Source organism: Coregonus clupeaformis, chromosome 28 (assembly GCF_020615455.1).
Source record: "Coregonus clupeaformis isolate EN_2021a chromosome 28, ASM2061545v1, whole genome shotgun sequence".
In the NCBI taxonomy this organism is placed as follows: domain Eukaryota; kingdom Metazoa; phylum Chordata; class Actinopteri; order Salmoniformes; family Salmonidae; genus Coregonus; species Coregonus clupeaformis.
Window position 1 is genome coordinate 26427384 of NC_059219.1, and position 20676 is coordinate 26448059.

General features: G+C 40.7%; 1 long non-coding RNA gene across 1 annotated transcript; it reads right to left on the minus strand.

Moving 5' to 3' along the window:
- Positions 1 to 18595: 18595 nt before the first annotated feature.
- On the minus strand, positions 18596 to 20277 carry LOC121542448. Its single transcript, XR_005995907.2, has 2 exons — positions 19497 to 20277; positions 18596 to 19313 (listed from the first exon to the last, which is right to left on the minus strand). It is a non-coding gene; the product is annotated as an uncharacterized LOC121542448 (long non-coding RNA).
- Between the last annotated feature and the right edge of the window lie 399 nt (positions 20278 to 20676).

A 20676-nucleotide genomic window follows, 5' to 3' on the forward strand; every position in this document is an offset into this window, starting at 1 on the left:
TGTGCAAGTTCTCCCACTTAAAAAGATGAGAGAGGCCTGTAATTTTCATCATAGGTACACGTCAACTATGACAGACAAATTGAGGGAAAAAAATCCAGAAAATCACATTGTAGGATTTTTAATGAATTTATTTGCAAATTATGGTGGAAAATAAGTATTGGTCACCTACAACCAAGCAAGATTTCTGGCTCTCACAGACCTGTAACTTCTTCTTTAAGAGGCTCCTCTGTCCTCCACTCGTTACCTGTATTAATGGCACCTGTTTGAACTTGTTATCAATATAAAAGACGCCTGTGCACAACCTCAAACAGTCACACTCCAAACTCCACTATGGCCAAGACCAAAGAGCTGTCAAAGGACACCAGAAACAAAATTGTAGACCTGCACCAGGCTGGGAAGACTGAATCTGCAATAGGTAAGCAGCTTGGTTTGAAGAAATCAACTGTGGGAGCAATTATTAGGAAATTGAAGACATACAAGACCACTGATAATCTCCCTCGATCTGGGGCTCCATGCAAGATCTCACCCCGTGGGGTCAAAATGATCACAAGAACGGTGAGCAAAAATCCCAGAACCACACGGGGGGACCTAGTGAATGACCTGCAGAGCTGGGACCAAAGTAACAAAGCCTACCATCAGTAACACACTACGCCGCCAGGGACTCAAATCCTGCAGTGCCAGATGTGTCCCCCTGCTTAAGCCAGTACATGTCCAGGCCCGTCTGAAGTTTGCTAGAGTGCATTTGGATGATCCAGAAGAGGATTGGGAGAATGTCATATGGTCAGATGAAACCAAAATAGAACTTTTTGGAAAAAACTCAACTCGTCGTGTTTGGAGGACAAAGAATGCTGAGTTGCATCCAAAGAACACCATACCTACTGTGAAGCATGGGGGTGGAAATATCATGCTTTGGGGCTTTTGTTTTTCTGCAAAGGGACCAGGACGACTGATCCGTGTAAAGGAAAGAATGAATGGGGCCATGTATCGTGAGATTTTGAGTGAAAACCTCCTTCCATCAGCAAGGGCATTGAAGATGAAACGTGGCTGGGTCTTTCAGCATGACAATGATCCCAAACACACCACCCGGGCAACGAAGGAGTGGCTTCGTAAGAAGCATTTCAAGGTCCTGGAGTGGCCTAGCCAGTCTCCAGATCTCAACCCCATAGAAAATCTTTGGAGGGAGTTGAAAGTCTGTGTTGCCCAGCGACAGCCCCAAAACATCACTGCTCTAGAGGAGATCTGCATGGAGGAATGGGCCAAAATACCAGCAACAGTGTGTGAAAACCTTGTGAAGACTTACAGAAAACGTTTGACCTGTGTCATTGCCAACAAAGGGTATATAACAAAGTATTGAGAAACTTTTGTTATTGACCAAATACTTATTTTCCACCATAATTTGCAAATAAATTCATAAAAAATCCTACAATGTGATTTTCTGGATTTTTCTTCTTCTCATTTTGTCTGTCATAGTTGACGTGTACCTATGATGAAAATTACAGGCCTCTCTCATCTTTTTAAGTGGGAGAACTTGCACAATTGGTGGCTGACTAAATACTTTTTTCCCCACTGTACATGGGGTACCAGTACTGATTCGAGGGACGAGGTAGTTGAGGTAGATATGTACATATACAGGGGAGGAAAAAAGTATTTAGTCAGCCACCAAAAAAATAAAAATAAAAAATATAACAAATATAAAAATAAACAATAATAATAAATAAAAAGGGAAAAAAATTCTTTAAAAAAACATTGTAAAGTGGTGATCCCACTGGCTATAAGGTGAATGCACCTATTTGTAAGTCGCTCTGGATAAGAGCGTCTGCTAAATGACGTAAATGTAAATGTAAATGTAAGCTAAACAGACAGACGGGAGACACAACACCATAACCAAACAGCTCCTAAGAAGCCGCAGTCAGCTCCTCTCTAATACAGCCCTAACCCTGTCACCTGGGCTGTTGTTGCCGTCGTCATAGCAACATGTCCCCAAGGCTCTCCCGTGCTGCTGTCAGAGGATGGAATTATAAAAAGAAGAATAAAGTTGTGTATGTGTGTGTGTGTGCAGCACTCGAGACAAGCTTTTGTGATGAATACTGAAAGACACAAAGGCATGTTATTTTCTCGTAAATCCCCTGGCAATGCCAGCTAACGTTGTGCTAACATTGTGGTATGATTAGTTTGGGGTTGTGGTTTTTCGTAAATCCCCTGGCAATGCCAGCTAACTTTGTGCTAACATTATGGTATGGTTAGTTTGGGGTTGTGGTGAGGTTCTGGCAGGGATGCTAAGGGTATTTAAGCTGTTAACTCACTTTAGCTTGTGCAGCAACCTCAGACTGCAGAATAATCAAAGGCTCATCACTGGCTCAGTTCTGCCCCAACCCAACCTGGCAGTGGGGCCCCGTCACAACAGTACACACACACACACAGACACAGACATATTATTTCAAAATCACCCCAGAGGAAGCTGTGTGTGTGTGTCCGTCCATCCATCCTCCATGGACACTTGTGAAGCCTATAATAAAATGCCAATGCCAATTAAATATTATTTTTCCCATGGCTATACCGATAGCTCTCCTAAATGCTGGCTGATCAGGTACCCAGCCTTCTGTTGTTTACAGGCCAAGTGCCTCCAAGGATATCGAAGTATCACAATAAATATGAGAACCTTCACTGTCAAATATTCTCTAAACGTGTGCATTTTAAAATCTGTACAATGGTGTCTGTAATCATTACAAGCATGAATTATTCCCATACCTCTGTCTATCCAATCAGACTGTATTTATGTAGTGTATGTCGTACAATACAATGCAGTGCAAAGTGCAAGTTGAATCAGTTCAGCATGTCTGTCTAATCTGACATGATTGTTGATATGAATAATAATAATAATAATATGCCATTTAGCAGACGCTTTTATCCAAAGTGACTTACAGTCATGCGTGCATCAATTTTTACGTATGGGTGGTCCCGGGGATCGAACCCACTACCCTGGCGTTAAAAGCGCCATGCTCTGCCAATTGAGCTACAGAGGACCACATGAAGGCTACTGTTTATAGGGTGAACTCTCCAGAGAGACTAAAATATAGATTTCAGCCCTCCCAACTTCCTTCCATCTAAATCATTAACTATTTATGTTCCTATATAATTGAAAGGTTAACCCTCTCAGGGGAAAGGTAACAATGAAATACCAAGAAATCCCCAGAAACCAAGGAAATATTAATCATAAACAAGGGGCAAGTACCTCAAGGTAAGTCATTCCACGTCTACTACTACAATGACTTCGAGGTTGAACTAAATTGAATTTCCACAACTACAAATGGCTAGTCGGAAATACACTTCAGGGAACTTCTGAAAAACAGTTTATGGAAATAAGTCGCTGCTAAAACTGTGTGTGTGTCCCAGCCCAGTGGTACAGCTGAGGTAATCACAGGGAGGTTAACGAGTCTGACTCTTCTAATTAGCTGTGAGTCATACAGTGTGACCGTCTGAGGGCTCTCGCGGTCACGCCTCAAGACATTTTCCTTTGTAGAAAACGGGCAAATATTAAAATAATATGTTTATGTTAAATTAGCATATGGCCTTTTTTCTTGACTCTCCATGCTTATTGTGGCTCTTACTTGCCTGTGTAAAGAGTTACCTTTTAACTTTCTGTCCACTGATGCACTGGGGGAGAGCAGGGCAAATGGTTAGTTGACCCCTTGTTTCTAGGAAACCATACACAAAATGAATCATGTGACCAAATATTTAGGAAAAGGTCATCATTTCATGGAGTCTGTGAAGGAAGATACCACATGGAAAAAGTAAGCAAGTTACGTCCAAAAAAACGGATATCCACAAATAAAAATAAATGTATTGTGTTATAGGTTTCATGATACTTGTATCTAAACCAAAGTAGATTATTTTAAGATTGTTTTATACATCAGTTGGGGTCTCTATAAGCTACAATATGAGGTCCTAAACATTTTACATTTTAGTAATTTAGCAGACGCTATTATCCAGAGCGACTTACAGTTAGTGAGTACATACATTTTTTCATACGCTAAACCTAGCATGAAAGTGCATTCTTGTAGCTGTGTGAGTTAATAGTGTCAAAATGTTTGCCTTGGGTAAGTTGAGCCAATTGCCACCATACTCCATACAAATTATTATTACATTTAGTCAGTTTTATGCATATGCATAGTATTTTTGCAATATGTCATGCATACGAACTCCAGTTAGTGCATTTTTATTGTTACAGAGCAGACATCCTCATGCCCCTTGTATACAAACGTAAATCAAGCAGGGGTCTAGCCCCCCTTGAGGTTCTTGAGAGCAGACAAGGAAGTGAGAGAAGGGAAGAAGTCCATTTGAAGCAGCAGCAAGGGATGAACAATAGACTGAATGACACTGAAGAGGTGCATTGACAAAAAATAACATGGACATGAGAATTTGAGAATCTTCACTGTGAAATATTCTCTAAACGTGTGCATATTAAAATCTGTACAATGGTGGATGTGATCATTAAAAGCATGAGTGACTTATGAATGATTCCCATACCTCTGTCTATCCAATCAGACTTTATTTACAGTATGTAGTGTATTTCGTACAATACAATGCAGTGCAAAGTGCAAGTTGAATCAGTTCAGCATGTCTGTCTAATCTGACATGATTGTTGATATGAAGGTTACTGTTTATAGGGTGAACTCTCCTGAGAGCCTAAAATATAGACTCAGCCCTTCCAACTTCCTTCCTTCTAAATCACTATGGGCCCGATTCTTTCCTAACCAAGCCTTTCCTACGCACTTGGTATTCAACTACGTAGTTGGTATTCAGACTTACCTTATGCAGGTGTATACCGGGCATTGCAGGCATGGTTCCCTTGCATGGTTCCTTTGCGCACGCTTAATGCATTTAATTAAACCGCTCAAAACTCTCCCAGTTGCTGGCCGACAGATTATCTCGTGAAGTTTTCATTCAATAGGGTTTTCAGTACATTTATCTAAAGCCATCAATTTAAACTTGGTGTACCTTTAATTATAATTTTCTTGATAGCCTCACTAGAATATATGGAAAGAACGGTTCAGAATATTAGGGATCAACGAAAGAAAGCCATGTAAATACACATATATTTGTGTCCTTTTCAGCACCAATTGGTAGATTTAAAAATACTCTGATCTTGTATATTATTTAGGGTTAGGAAAGTATTTATGAATAAATAAAAAACAGGTCTGGAGATCCTTTACACACAAAATATATTGGTGAATCAAAAATACAGTGTTTTGATTCATCCTCGAAGTTGCCATATTCAATTGTTCAAACCATGAAATATTGGAAGGTGAGAAAAGTGTACAATAGGGGTTGAACAGTAGTCCTATACATCTACCCCGAGCCGACTAGGTGGAAAATCTGTCGATGTGCCCTTAAGCAAGGCACTTAACCCTAATTGCTGATGTAAGTCGCTCTGGATAAGAGCGTCTGCTAAATGACTTAAATGTAAATGTAAATGTACCCTAATAATTCTCACTAATCATGGAACTGTGATGACAACGGTCCAATGGTCGTGAAACTGTGCGCCAGGATCCAGGTTTAAACTGCTACGTATGGTCTGCGTTCCATAAAGATTCAAATAGGCTACATGTCCCAAATTATTGCACAACTTCTAATACGTTAGCCTAATATGATCCACTATCGCTAGCGATCCTCAGGAACAACCACACGAACGTAACAGAGGAAAGGAAGGTAAACTAAGGATGTAATGGAATAATGCAAAATGTAAAGAAACTAAAAGTTATAAATGTATGTGGGTATATCTGACGGTGGCTTGTGATAGTAGCTAATATTTAACATGATATACAAATTGTAAAAAATATAATTAAAACATTCTAGAAATCGTAAATCATCTCAGTAGGTTTGGCGCTATACTGTCATTTGCTCATGGCTACAGAAGCCTATAGTTTGGGTCTCCAAATTTCAGCCATGCAAGGTTATAAGGCCAGCATGTCATAAACTTCACTGTGGAAAAGGTGATATGTTGATATGCTTCAGTTTGCTGCCATATGACTGGTTTCACATGTCGGTCATAAGGTAAAAGAGACCTAAAACAACTGTCATTTATATTTACAATCTCCTTAACCAAACGGCTTACTCTTATCAATTTGTAAATTACAGTGGATGGAGAATGGTGTTATTTCTATAGAAGAAATTAAGTAGATGTGGAACCGACAGGTTGCTCGACCTTATTCATTGTTTCATTGAGCGTAAAGGTGGTGGAACTATGAGGGAATTAAGTCAAGGTCAGAATACAGTGTTTCTGTAGACACCTCCGCCACACCTTCATTTCTTTGATCTCCACCCCAAACTAATAGCTGGTTAATAGCATGCTATTCTCATGCTTAAGTTCAAGGTCAGAATACGCATAGAGAAAAGGGAATTACCCACTGGGCACAGACGTCAGTTCAACATCTAGTTTTGATTTACATTTGGTTGAATTTTCAACTAACGTGAATTCAACGTGAAATCAACAACAAATGTCACCATGTCATTGGAGTTAGGTTAAAAGTTGGGTGAAAAAAAGGTGAAATGCCCTTAAGTTGATGACTCTTTGCAAATCGAATCAGTTTTCCACGTTGATTCAATGTCATCACATCTATTTTTTTGGGGTTGAAATGGCGGTGGAAACAACTTTGATTCAAACCGTTTTTGCCCAGTGGGTATGTTCCATTTACACGCGCTTTACTCGGGTCGGAATTCCCCTCTAGGTATTTATGTTCCTAGATAATTGAAAGGTTGACCCTCTCAGGGGCAAGGTAACAATGAAATACCAAGAAATCCCCAGAAACCAAGGAAATATTAATCATGGACTAGGGGCCAGTACCTCAAGGTAAACTACTCTACGCTTGCTGCCCTTCTCCTCAATGACTTAGAGGTCGAACCAAAAGGGGATATGCAATAAATACCCAGAAAACACATGAAATATGAATAATATCCCAAATTGGCCCTGGAGTCAGCAGGCTGAGCGTGGGAAGTATGAGTGTGAGAAATGTAGGCTAAGACTGGCACAGCACCTGAACAGGAAATGACTCAGAGTACAATGGACTGCATGAAGAGATTCTCAAAATAAATTAATTTTCACAACTGTGTGTGTGTGTGTGTGTGTGTGTTTGTGTGTGTGTGGCTGACTCCTGGTGCTCACTCCACACACACACACACCGCAAATACAGTCTCATGCAAAGGCAAACACACACAGCACTAAAATAAATGACTCCATCAATAACCATAATGTGATGATTCTACTATCTCACAGTTTCAATGACAACATTGCAACCACAACCTTGAACCAATGAACAATGACCCACAAATAGCAGTTATATAGACTGGGGTTTTTTCTGATGGCTGTGTGTCTGTCAGATTCTAGGAGGTGTATGTTGGCGAAACCAGTTTCCAGGAAGTGGCCATTAAAAACAGATGGGTAATTGGGGAAAAGCCCCTGTGGAGGGGAAAGTCATCCATCTGGCTCTAAGATGACACTCAGGTATGGGGCGGAGTAATGAGTCTGGGTGTAACGATGACGTTTGGCACAGGTGGGCACGGGGTGAGACACGACTCCATTGGGGGGAGATGGAGGGGAGAGGGGTAACATGGGTAAAATTATCCACCCGTTTCCACCTTTGTCTCTGGTGCTGACTAAAAAAGGGCGCCTCCTGGGAATGTAATTGTATCTCAGAGGACTATGCAGACTGCATGTCAAGTCATAGAGAGAGCCACACACTTGGCTGGGATAAACTGTCAGCAGTCTCGGTAACACAGAACTAAAATCTTGCAAAATGTATGTTAAGTAGTCTGTCCCCGAGAGATTACACTGTCAGTAGTCTACTCCTAGCCATCTACCCAGTCTTTGTTCATTGCAACTGTTTCAACACTGATTACAACTTTATTAGTTGAAAGAAAGAACGAATGAGAGAGAGAGAGAGAGAGAGAGAGAGAGAGAGAGAGAGAGAGAGAGAGAGAGAGAGAGAGAGTGAGTGAGTGAGAAGAGAGAGATAGTGTGTGTGAGAGAGAGAGAGAGCGAGTGTGAGAGAGTGAGAGAGCAGAGAGAGAGCGAGAGCGAGAGCGAGAGCGAGAGCGAGAGCGAGAGAGAGAGAGAGAGAGAGAGAGAGAGAGAGAGAGAGAGAGAGAGATACACACACACAAAGAATTCAAAAACTAATCAAATGTTGATAAACTCCCATATCTATTAGGTGAAATACCAGTGTGCCATCACAGCAGCAAGATTTGTGACCTGTTGCCACAAGAAAAGGGCAACCACTGAAGAACAAACACCATTGTAAATACAACCCATATTTATGTTGATTTATTTTCCCTTTTGTACTTTAACTATTTACACATCATTACAACACTGTATATAGACATAATATGACACTTGAAATGTCTTTATTCTTTTGGAACTGTTGTGAGTGTAATGTTTACTGTTAATTTTTTATTTCACTTTTGTTTATTATCTATTTCACTTGCTTTGGCAATGTAAACATATGTTTCTCATGCCAATAAAGCCCCTTAAATTGAAATTGAATTGAGAGAGAGAGAACTAATAGATAAACATGCAAAAACAATCAGAGACTATTTCTGATCGTTTGACCTTTCATTATTCAACTAAATCAACTAGATAATGTTGATTGCCATATTTCCCAATGAAAATATGGCAATCAAATGCCCCCTTAAGCTAGTCAGTTGCATCTTGGGTATGTCAGGCCCCAAAACAAACAACAACAATATGAATAACGCATGGTATGGACCATATTTACATTGGGGCGCCAATGTTGTTTTTATTGGTGGATATATATGCAATGAGCGCGTCATAGCACCAAACACACACACACACACACACACACACACACACACACACACACACACACACACACACACACACACACACACACACACACACACACACACACAGCTACCCCCACTGTGAGTGACATATGCACATACTCCTACCCCCGCAGCGACTATATGACAGAAATAAATAAAAAACGTTTACAGACATACAGTATGTGAATGTGTTACATGCCATACACACAACACACAGTCAGGCACACTCAATCACACATTTTCGCTTTATCTCTCTAACACACTTTCTCTCTCTCACACACACACAAACACACACAAACACCATGGGGGAGAGGCAGCAAACCTCATAAAGGTCATCCTTTCACACCTTCTGCAGCAGGCTGAGTGACATATCATACACACACATGCACACATACACACACATGCACACATAAACACACATGCACACGCACACACACACGCAGGGCTAAAGCCTTATTGAGAAATAAATTACAATTTTCAACCATTGATCCCCTGAAATGAAATGGACCCTAAAACCCTAAACCAACTTGAAACATCACCACAACATATTGTGGTAGACGTGGAAGCAACGTGGAAGGTCCCTAGCAAGCCAAGAACCACTATAACCAGCCCCAAACACAAATGTCCTATCCACAGCCAGGGATGGACTGGAGATTAGTTAGAGTCTAAATGGAATCCTTGGGATGTCCCAACTCTGACAATCTAAGATGATCACTGCTTGTAGGACTGGAAAGTATGATCGTCGGCATTGGGGGGTGGCATTACAGGAATGGCACTGCAACACCGCAAGTGTCATATCAGCTGACATGCAATTATAGTAACATCAATACAATGACATTATAGCAACATCAATACAATGACATTATAGTAACATCAATACAATGACATTATAGCAACATCAATACAATGACATTATAGCAACATCAATACAATGACATTATAGTAACATCAAAACAATGACATTATAGCAACATCAATACAATGACATTATAGCAACATCAATACAATGACATTATAGTAACATCAATACAATGACATTATAGTAACATCAAAACAATGACATTATAGCAACATCAATACAATGACATTATAGCAACATCAATACAATGACATTATAGCAACATCAATACAATGACATTATAGTAACATCAATACAATGACATTATAGTAACATCAATACAATGACATTATAGTAACATCAATACAATGACATTATAGTAACATCAATACAATGACATTATAGTAACATCAATACAATGACATTATAGTAACATCAAAACAATGACATTATAGCAACATCAATACAATGACATTATAGCAACATCAATACAATTACATGATAGTAACATCAATACAATGACATTATAGCAACATCAATACAATTACATTATAGTAACATCAAAACAATGACATTATAGCAACATCAATACAATGACATTATAGTAACATCAATACAATGACATTATAGTAACATCAATACAATTACATGATAGTAACATCAATACAATTACATGATAGTCACATCAATACAATGACATTATAGCAACATCAATACAATGACATTATAGTAACATCAAAACAATGACATTATAGCAACATCAATACAATGACATTATAGTAACATCAATACAATGACATTATAGTAACATCAATACAATGACATTATAGCAACATCAATACAATGACATTATAGTAACATCAATACAATGACATTATAGTAACATCAATACAATGACATTATAGCAACATCAATACAATGACATCATTATAGCAACATCAATACAATGACATCATTATAGCAACATCAATACAATGACATTATAGCAACATCAATACAATGACATTATAGCAACATCAATACAATTACATTATAGCAACATCAATACAATGACATTATAGCAACATCAATACAATGACATTATAGCAACATCAATACAATTACATTATAGCAACATCAATACAATAACATTATAGCAACATCAATACAATGACATTATAGCAACATCAATACAATTACATTATAGTAACATCAATACAATGACATTTTCCATGTGTGACTTGTCTTCACCTTCGAATATTAACGAAGGCCTATGAACAAACAAAGTCATTATTTGCAGAAGAGTGAATGGGGGGAATTGCATTCCATATGGGTCAGGTGCGCTTGTCTCTAACGTGTGAGTTTTTGAGTGTGTGTGTCCCTGACGTGTGTGTGTGTGTATACAGTACCAGTCAAAAGTTTGGACACATCTACTCATTCAAGGGTTTTTCTTAATTTTTACTATTTTCTACATTGTAGAATAATAGTGAAGACATCAAAACTATGAAATAACACATATGGAATAATGTAGAAACCAAAAATGTGTTAAACAAATCAAAATATATTTTAGATTCTTCAAAGTAGCCACCCTTTGCCTTGATGACAGCTTTGCACACTCTTGGCATTCTCTCAACTAACTTCATGAGGAATGCTTTTCCAACAGTCTTGAAGGAGTTCCCACATATGCTGAGCACTTGTTGGCTGCTTTTCCTTCATTCTGTGGTCCAACTCATCCCAAACCATCTCAATTGGGTTGAGGTCGGGTGATTGTGGAGGCCTGGTCATCTGATGCAGCACTCCATCACTCTCCTTATTGGTCAAATAGCTCTTACACAGCCTGGAGGTGTGTTTTGGGTCATTGTCCTGTTAAAAAACAAATGATAGTCCCACTAAGCGCAAACCAGATGGGATGGCGTATCACTGCATAATGCTGTGGTAGCCATGCTGGTTAAGTGTGCCTTGAATTCTAAATAAATCACAGACAGTGTCACCAGCAAAGCACCCCCACACCATCACACCTTCTCCTCCATGCTTCATGGTGGGAACCACACATGCAAGATCATCCGTTCACCTACTCTGCGTCTCACAAAGACACAGTGGTTGGAACCAAAAATCTCAAATTTGGACTCATCAGACCAAAGGACAGATTTCCAACAGTCTAATGTCCATTGCTCGTGTTTCTTGGCCCAAGCAAGTCTCTTATTCTCATTGGTGTCCTTTAGTAGTGGTTTCGACCAAATTCGACTATGAAGGCCTGATTCACGCAGTCTCCTCTGAACAGTTGATGTTGAGATCTATCTGTTACTTGAACTCTGTGAAGCATTTATCTGGGCTGCAATCTGAGGTGCAGTTACCTCTAATGAACTTATCCTCTGCAGCAGAGGTAACTCTGTGTCTTCCTTTCCTGTGGTGGTCCTCATGAGAGACAGTTTCATCATAGCACTTCATGGTTTTTGCCGACTGCACTTGAAGAAACTTTCAAAGTTCTTGAAATTTTCCAGATTGACTGATCTTTATGTCGGGGCACAGATCTGGGGAAGGGTACCAAAACATTTCTGCAGCATTGAAGGTCCCCAAGAACACATTCTTAAATGAACACTGTATGTCTTAATGAGAAGGTCACTGCCAAAAGTCGGTCTCTCTCTCTCTCTCCTTCTCTCTTTCCCTGTGGGGCTAAGTGCCCTTGAAATTCCAATTATATTGAATTCCCAGAATACTACCAAGACATGTCATTTTCCAGAATATGTCCAGGTAAAAGGGACTCACCTCTATACTCCTCTGGAGGGATGGTGACCTGTGGACTTCGGAATCTTGGGAATTCCAAGACGGACGTTCAAGAAACTCTGTGTTCACTCCTGATGGGCTCATCTGCAACACAATGAGCAGTCATGGGGGGACAATCATTGGACAACTATTAGCCTATACCTGCAGATTTACCTTCTCTTTGTCCTGCTGCATTCAGATTGATATGAGCACTGGCTACATTCAATGATAACCATTCACACTTTCTGACTTGATAAGGAGATGCATTCCATTCTTTTAATTGGAGCCAAATGTCCTTTTATTTAAATATTGGGGTAAAGATAATGGCTTCCTTCCACAGTCGCCCTCCACCTAAACTCATTTACAAAACAGTGTAGAGTGTAGCTGTTTCCTTTGTTTTAGCAAGGAACGTTCTAATCTGATGTGTGTTCTCATGGGTGTGTTTCTAAGTTCACACCAAAACATACATGAACACTAGTTAGCTACATAATCATATGTTTCCAACTGGGTTTCCTTCTTTCATGTGGTCAAGAGGGACTCGGAGCTGAAGATTACCAGTCAACTCCTTCATGTGTGATCCAACTGAACCTTATATTCAGTTTAAGTGGAACGCACACACATGCATGCCGTCACATACGCGCACGTGCACACACTACTTTTAATGAGTTAGAAGTTCAAAAGGGATGTTTCCAAATCCTTTCAGAGCTAAATCTAATCAGTCCCCCTGGCTTATTGCCTATGTCTTTAGTGTAGAGCCAAGCAGGCAAACTTCAACTTTCTTGTTGTTTCATAACAGGGGCAACAACTTTGTGTCCCAATAATCTTTACACTACCCACATGAAAAAAGACCACAGTTTACTATAGAATACTACACTACTTACTATATACCTCGATCATGTGTAGTATTTACTATAGAATTTTGTAGTATACTGTAGAATACTATAGTAAATACTACAGTGCACTACAAACTGCAAAAACACTACAGCAAATACTACAATATTTAATTTGCTATACCCTGCCCATTCCCCTCCCCAATATGCCAATTTGTGCCACCCATAAGTGAGAAATGTACATGCCAAGTATAGACCATACAGTGGGGGAAATAAGTATTTGATCCCCTGCTGATTTTGTAAGTTTGCCCACTGACAAAGAAGTGATTAGTCTATAATTTTAATGGTAGGTTTATTTGAACAGTGAGAGACAGAATAACAAACAAAAAATCCAGAAAAACGTTAAAATGTCAAAAATGTTATAAATTGATTTGCATTTTAATGAGGGAAATAAGTATTTGACCCCCTCTCAATCAGAAAGATTTCTGGCTCCCAGGTGTCTTTTATACAGGTAACGAGCTGAGATTAGGAGCACACTCTTAAAGGGAGTGCTCCTAATCTCAGCTTGTTACCTGTATAAAAGACACCTGTCCACAGAAGCAATCAATCAATCATATTCCAAACTCTCCACCATGGCCAAGACCAAAGAGCTCTCCAAGGATGTCTGGGACAAGATTGTAGACCTACACAAGGCTGAAATGGGCTACAAGACCATCGCCAAGCAGCTTGGTGAGAAGGTGACAACAGTTGGTGCGATTATTTGCAAATGGAAGAAAGACATAAGAACTGTCAATCTCCCTCGGCCTAGGGCTCCATGCAAGATCTCACCTCGTGGAATTGCAATGATCATGAGAACGGTGAGGAATCAGCCCAGAACTACACAGGAGGATATTGTCAATGATCTCAAGGCAGCTGGGACCATAGTCACCAAGAAAACAATTGGTGACTATGGGTTGTGGGTTCAATTCCCACGGGGGGCCAGTATGAAAAAAATTAAAAACAATTGTATGCACTCACTAACTAACTGTATGTTGCTCTGGATAAGAGCGTCTGCTAAATGACTAAAATGTAAAATGTGGTAACACACTACGCAGTGAAGGACTGAAATCCTGCAGCGCCCGCAAGGTCCCCCTGCTCAAGAAAGCCCATATACAGGGCCGTCTGAAGTTTGCCAATGAACATCGGAATGATTCAGAGGAGAACTGGGTGAAAGTGTTGTGGTCAGATGAGACCAAAATCGAGCTCTTTGGCATCAACTCAACTCGCCGTGTTTGGAGGAGGAGGAATGCTACCTATGACCCCAAGAACACCATCCCCACCGTCAAACATGGAGGTGGAAACATTATGCTTTGGGGGTGTTTTTCTGCTAAGGGGACAGGACAACTTCACCGCATCAAAGGGACGATGGACGGGGCCATGTAACGTCAAATCTTGGGTGAGAACCTCCTTCCCTCAGCCAGGGCATTGAAAATGGGTTGTGGATGGGTATTCCAGCATGACAATGACCCAAAACACACGCCCAAGGCAACAAAGGAGTGGCTCAAGAAGAAGCACATTAAGGTCCTGGAGTGGCCTAGCCAGTCTCCAGACCTTAATCCCATAGAAAATCTGTGGAGGGAGCTGAAGGTTCGAGTTGCCAAACGTCAGCCTCGAAACCTTAATGACTTGGAGAAGATCTGCAAAGAGCAGTGGAACAAAATCCCTCCTGAGATGTGTGCAAACCTGGTGGCCAACTACAAGAAACGTCTGACCTCTGTGATTGCCAACAAGGGTTTTGCCACCAAGTACTAAGTCATGTTTTGCAGAGGGGTCAAATACTTATTTCCCTCATTAAAATGCAAATAAATTTATAACATTTTTGACATCCGTTTTTCTGGATTTTTTTGTTGTTATTCTGTCTCTCACTGTTCAAATAAACCTACCATTAAAATTATAGACTGATCATGTCTTTGTCAGTGGGCAAACGTACAAAATCAGCAGGGGATCAAATACTTTTTTCCCCTCACTGTATACTGTGTTCCCTACAGGTTATAGAAAAGAGCAGCTCTGAACTAAATGTGCTCTTTGAGTATTTTATTCAGTAGGTTTCCTCAAGGACACAGCACCCACTGCTATGTCTGAGATAATAAAACAAAAACACTATAGTAAACACTACAGTATACTACAGTTTGCAAAAACACTACAGTAATTACTATAGTATATACTACATTGTTTTTACAACAATATTTATACTATAGCAAACGATAAATAACTACAGTGTACTACCGTCATGTCTGCAACACTACAGTAAATACTACAGTATTAACTGTAATGTTTTTGCAGACTTTAGTCCACAGAAACACTACAATGAATACTACAGTAAAGTCTGCAAAAACACTTAAGTGAATCCTATAGTATTTAACCATAGTATACTAGTCTTTTTTCATGTGGGTAGATGTGTTGAAGATAGATATTGCTTTCGACCTGTTCTTGTAGATATGTGTCCATTAATAACAAAAGAAGAGCAGGAAAGGAGACCATTTAGGACAATGGATACCCTGCTATATAGCCTCTACCCGATCGATCACGAGGCAGGCTGGAGCTGGCCACAGGGGTGGTCATGGTTCATCAACCACACAAATGGTAGCCTTGACTGTCTGTCCCCTCCACCCCCCAGGGTGAAAGTGTTGACCATTAGTCTTGGCGGCCACAGGGAGATCGTGTAGATTGGCAGTAGTGAACTGTCAGGCCACACATGTGACAAGGGGAGGCAGAGCTGCAATAAAACACAGGGTGAAACCAATGTGTCACTCTCACTCAGCCAAAGAGGAATACATTATTAGTTTCCTTCAGACAAGTCCCTCTCTCCACCACCCAGCCAGTAAGCCAGACATTGAGGATGTTGCCACCCTAGCTGTGTGTAACACGTGACGTTGGTCCCTGCCCACTTCCTGCCTACCCCGGTCGGTTTCAAAAACCTCCATGTTTGTGCGCGCCCCTACGTGCACCTCGCCAGAACAGATGCCACGCGCCGCCGTCTAAAAGCGGACCGTCGATAATCAACACCTCGGCGTCTGCGTCACTTCTCACATTGATTTGAGAACAACCAAGACCGGTTTTGGCTCTGTTGATAAGGCTTTGGCCATACCCTGTGGCAACGTTTGGTATGACACGTAGCAGGTTGAGGGACGGGAAGAAGATAAGGAGCACCTGTTTAGGGAGTATGCTTGGGCCAAAAGCAGTGGGGCGCAGTAGTGGTGGAGGACAGGGCAAGCTGTTAACTGTAGAGATATTTAGTGTGTTGGCAAAGATGAGGGGAAGAGCCGCTGAAACACTTTCTCTGCACCCCTCGGCCATTATATTATATGACCATGCAAGCGTGTAAATCTCTACTACTTACATTCCAGTCACACACTCTCTCTCTCGCATGATAAAGCATCACCCAACTGTAACAGATTGAATGTATGTATGCTGACAGTGGCCCTTCATTCACATGTGGAGAAGAATACCGCAACAGGCAAACCTCTACGCCACCCCTCCACCCTGTGCTATTTTCAGGGTAGGTGGCAGTTGACCTCAGATCTGTGGCTAACGACAACTTTATCCTTCTGCTCAACATTGGACAAACAGTTCCACCTAGTGGATGTAAAACGGGTTTCCTCAGAGTATAACGTCATACTCCTGAAGATGAGCTGGCCAATCAGCGGTCTAGAAGAAGATGAGCTGGCCAATCAGCGGTCTAGAATAAGATGAGCTGGCCAATCAGCGGTCTAGAGGATGAGTTTGCCAATCTACCAACATGAGTAATAGTATTACTGCACTGTTGGATATAGAAATACACACATTTTGCTGCACCTGCAAAAATGTGTACTCAACCAATAAAATGTGACGTGTGTCTACCACCGCTCAATGTATTTATACACATGCCCCCCCCACCCCAATACACATGTAAATACAGGACTGTAAATTGTGCCTTCCTGTATTATACTTATGTTTATTCTATTCTATTGAGCCATTTACTTTATGTTCGTATTCTTATATTTTATTACCAACGTTAGCTAGGCTAGGGGTTAAGTTTAGGAGTTAGGTTAAAAGGTTACGTTAGGGGAAGGGTTAAGGTTAGCTAAAAGGTTTAAGATTAGGGAATTTGTTAACTAACATGCTAAGCAGATGCAAAGTAGCTAAAAAGTAAAATAGTTAAAATGCTGCTAATTAACTAAAATGGTCAAGTTATCCGTGATGAGATTCGAACTCAACTTTGGGTTGCTAGAAGTTTGCGATATATACACACACCTACCTGACTTTCGTTTTAGCCTTAAGTAACCATCTGTCTTATGTAACCATACCAATCGTAACATACTAATTTGAGTATCCTGGATTTACTTGACTGTTATGTCTAGGAGACCAGGCTGACTAGTCTAATGTAATCTTACAGAAAATGATTCCAGCTCATCCTACTCCCACTGGCTGTTGTTTTAAAGTATCTGTCCTATTCCAACGCCAGAAGGCTTTCTAGTCATCCATGAAGGGAAAGGGGTGAGAGCCTGTCTGCTCTGTTCTCAACCCTAACTGAAGGCCTATATTAAAAGCCGGCCAGACATGTAATTGCATACGCTTCGCGTCCTCCCTTGCCTCCTTCTCAAAACCCATTGGATGAGAAAGCCAGAGGTCCCGCCCCTCTGACCGTCTCCAATGGATTTGAGGAGACAAGGAGTCTGCATTTGAGATCTTCCAGTGGAGTCAATTTCTGGAATCTCTCTAACCAGAATAATACACAGCGGGAGTGTGAGTGCGCATTTGTAAGAGGGGGAAGAGTACGCAGATTTAATTTGTAGGCTAGCAGTAGTTTGATTAGGGAGTAGTTTCTTACTCCCCTTTGCGAAAGGAAATACATACGAGAGAGGTGTTACCATCGTGTCATTGTCCTAATGGAGTTATCATGGGCGAGCTCAGACAACTAAACCTTGCACCAATAAAATCCTCTGAGCTCCTTAAAAGCAGGGATGGGCACACACACCGGGCCACAGTGGCTCAAAGGTCTGCGATTCTACTAATTTTGCCACGGGGCAGAGAAAAATAGGTTTACAGCTATTTTCATGCAAATCTACACATTGACAGGGTGGAGAGATGTTGGCAGTAATATAATATCAGTGACACTTATTAAATGGGGATTAATAGACGTTTAGATAGCTGGCGAATTGAGTGACCAACAAGCGAACTGCTGATTCTACCTCAACAGTAAATTGAGACAGTTCCTAAAAATATAAATATTTATGCCCACGTTACTTTTGTTGAAACACTAACATGTGAAAACAGAGCGACACTAAAGATCTTCAAAGTACAGAAAACAATTTAAAACAAAGTGGCATCAGGTCATAAAATGTTTTATTCACAAGAGCATTTAACTAGGAAGTTAAGATTACTCACAACATGTCCAGACACACAACACATTTACACTGATGTCATTGGCTACATGTTTTCAAAACAGAAACGTTTACATTTTAAGTCATCAAAAACATGGATTGAATGTCTTTGCTATGGGTAACAAATATATGTAATATTACCAAAACGGTTGCTTTTGGTAACATGATTGTTAATCAAGTCAGCATTACCCATGAAGTGTACATTAGAGATGCAACACGTGAGGTAGACTTGAAACCTTACTTCCTTCCTCAGTCATCCTCATGTGTCCAACGATCTGGCAACAGCCGAGCTGAATGCAGTCAGGTAGGAGGCAAGTGGAAGGATGGAGTGACCTGAAAAAGGCTCGCACAAGAGTAAATACAGCACTGATAGATGTGAACACATCTGGGTACTGCGTATACAACCAAGTCGACCAACAGGCTAATTACTCCATATCGACTACACCTGTAGTTAGGTCATAAAGAAATGCAACCAAATTAAGTCAAATTGCACCATAGAACCTTACTGGATGACTCAACTACCTGCCACGTTTACCTGTAGGTGAAGCAGGTTTACCTGGGATACCTTAGTGGAGGCAAGGGCAGAGGTAGGTGGACTCAACTCCACCGGAAGCGACGCTGCGAGCGAGCGCCCCCTACAGACGGGCAGCGTCCGGTGCGTCGCTGTGAGGACAAGGAAAGCCCAACAAATGAATCATGTAACATGATTGTGCAATAGACCATAGCCAAATGAAATCATTCAAAATACATTTGATAACGTTTAATTTAAACGTTCACAAAATAAACATGCAGTAATTAACTATGGACTTATAATATACATCGTATTTACAATAACCTTATGCACACCTTGATTTGCGAGGTTTAGAGTCAATGTATAGGTCAGCTCGGCCACAGACTGGTTCAATCCTGATCAACATGATCCAAAATGGAGATACAGTTCGTCGAAGTCCCTCTGTTGAAAATCAAGAGAACTTTCACACGCGCTCCTGGGTGAAAGAGAGGCACTACAAACAGACATTTCAAACTGGTTGGAACTGGTGTCGATGTGCATGTCGTCATATACAATTCCCATCAGATACTGTGTTGTGTTCTTGGGCGCCATTGCGCCTTGTGGTCGTGTAATTCTGCCGATATCTTCGGTCAAAAGTTGTTCTTGGTTGACGAGTTTAGCGAGTAGCCTCTTCTGTTCGCAGCGAATGTATTTTTTGAGAGTGGCTTTGACAATGTTGGTGCGCCACCGTTTCAGTCCTTCCTTGGAACTCAAATGGAGAAGTTTCCTCAGTCTGCACTTTGAACGTTTGGCAGATCTTCTGGTGTAGCAAGGTTTCAGTACTTCGAATTCCACTTTAGTATCCATGATGTCCAAACACATTTCACAAAATTGTAGAAAGTAAAGTGTCTTTGCGAGTTTGCCGTTTGTAATATCAAGTCAGCCAGCTAACTAGATAATTCACAACTATACCGCTGGATAAATTAAACTGAATAAAAACAAAATGTCAATGCACTTAACGTTACAATGATGCGCCTTACGACAAAAAATGTAGTCAAACCATTAATAGATTAAAATGCCGCGCTTGATCCAAGTTCTCCCTCCCTGTAGTATCGCAAAATGGAATGAGGCGTAAACGTTGACAGCACGTTGATATTTTCTGAAAAGGAAGTTCCCATGATCCTTTGGAGCAAAAACAGTCGACTTTCCTGTAATGTAAAATGTATTAGCGCCACCTATAGAGGGTCGTCACTAGTTACCACAGCCTCAGTCATAAACCCCCCCGTATTTCTACAATTTATCTTCTTAAAATGTGAATTCAAACCTAACCGTAATCACGGATAGGCAGGGGCAACTCCAACACTCCGACATAATTTACAAACGAAGCATGTCTGTTTAGTGAGTCCGCCAGATCAGAGGCAGTAGGGATGACCAGGGATGTTCTCTTGATAAGTGCATGAATTGGACAATTTTCCTGTTCTGCTAAGCATTCAAAATGTAACTAGTACTTTTGGGTGTCAGGGAAAATGTATAGAG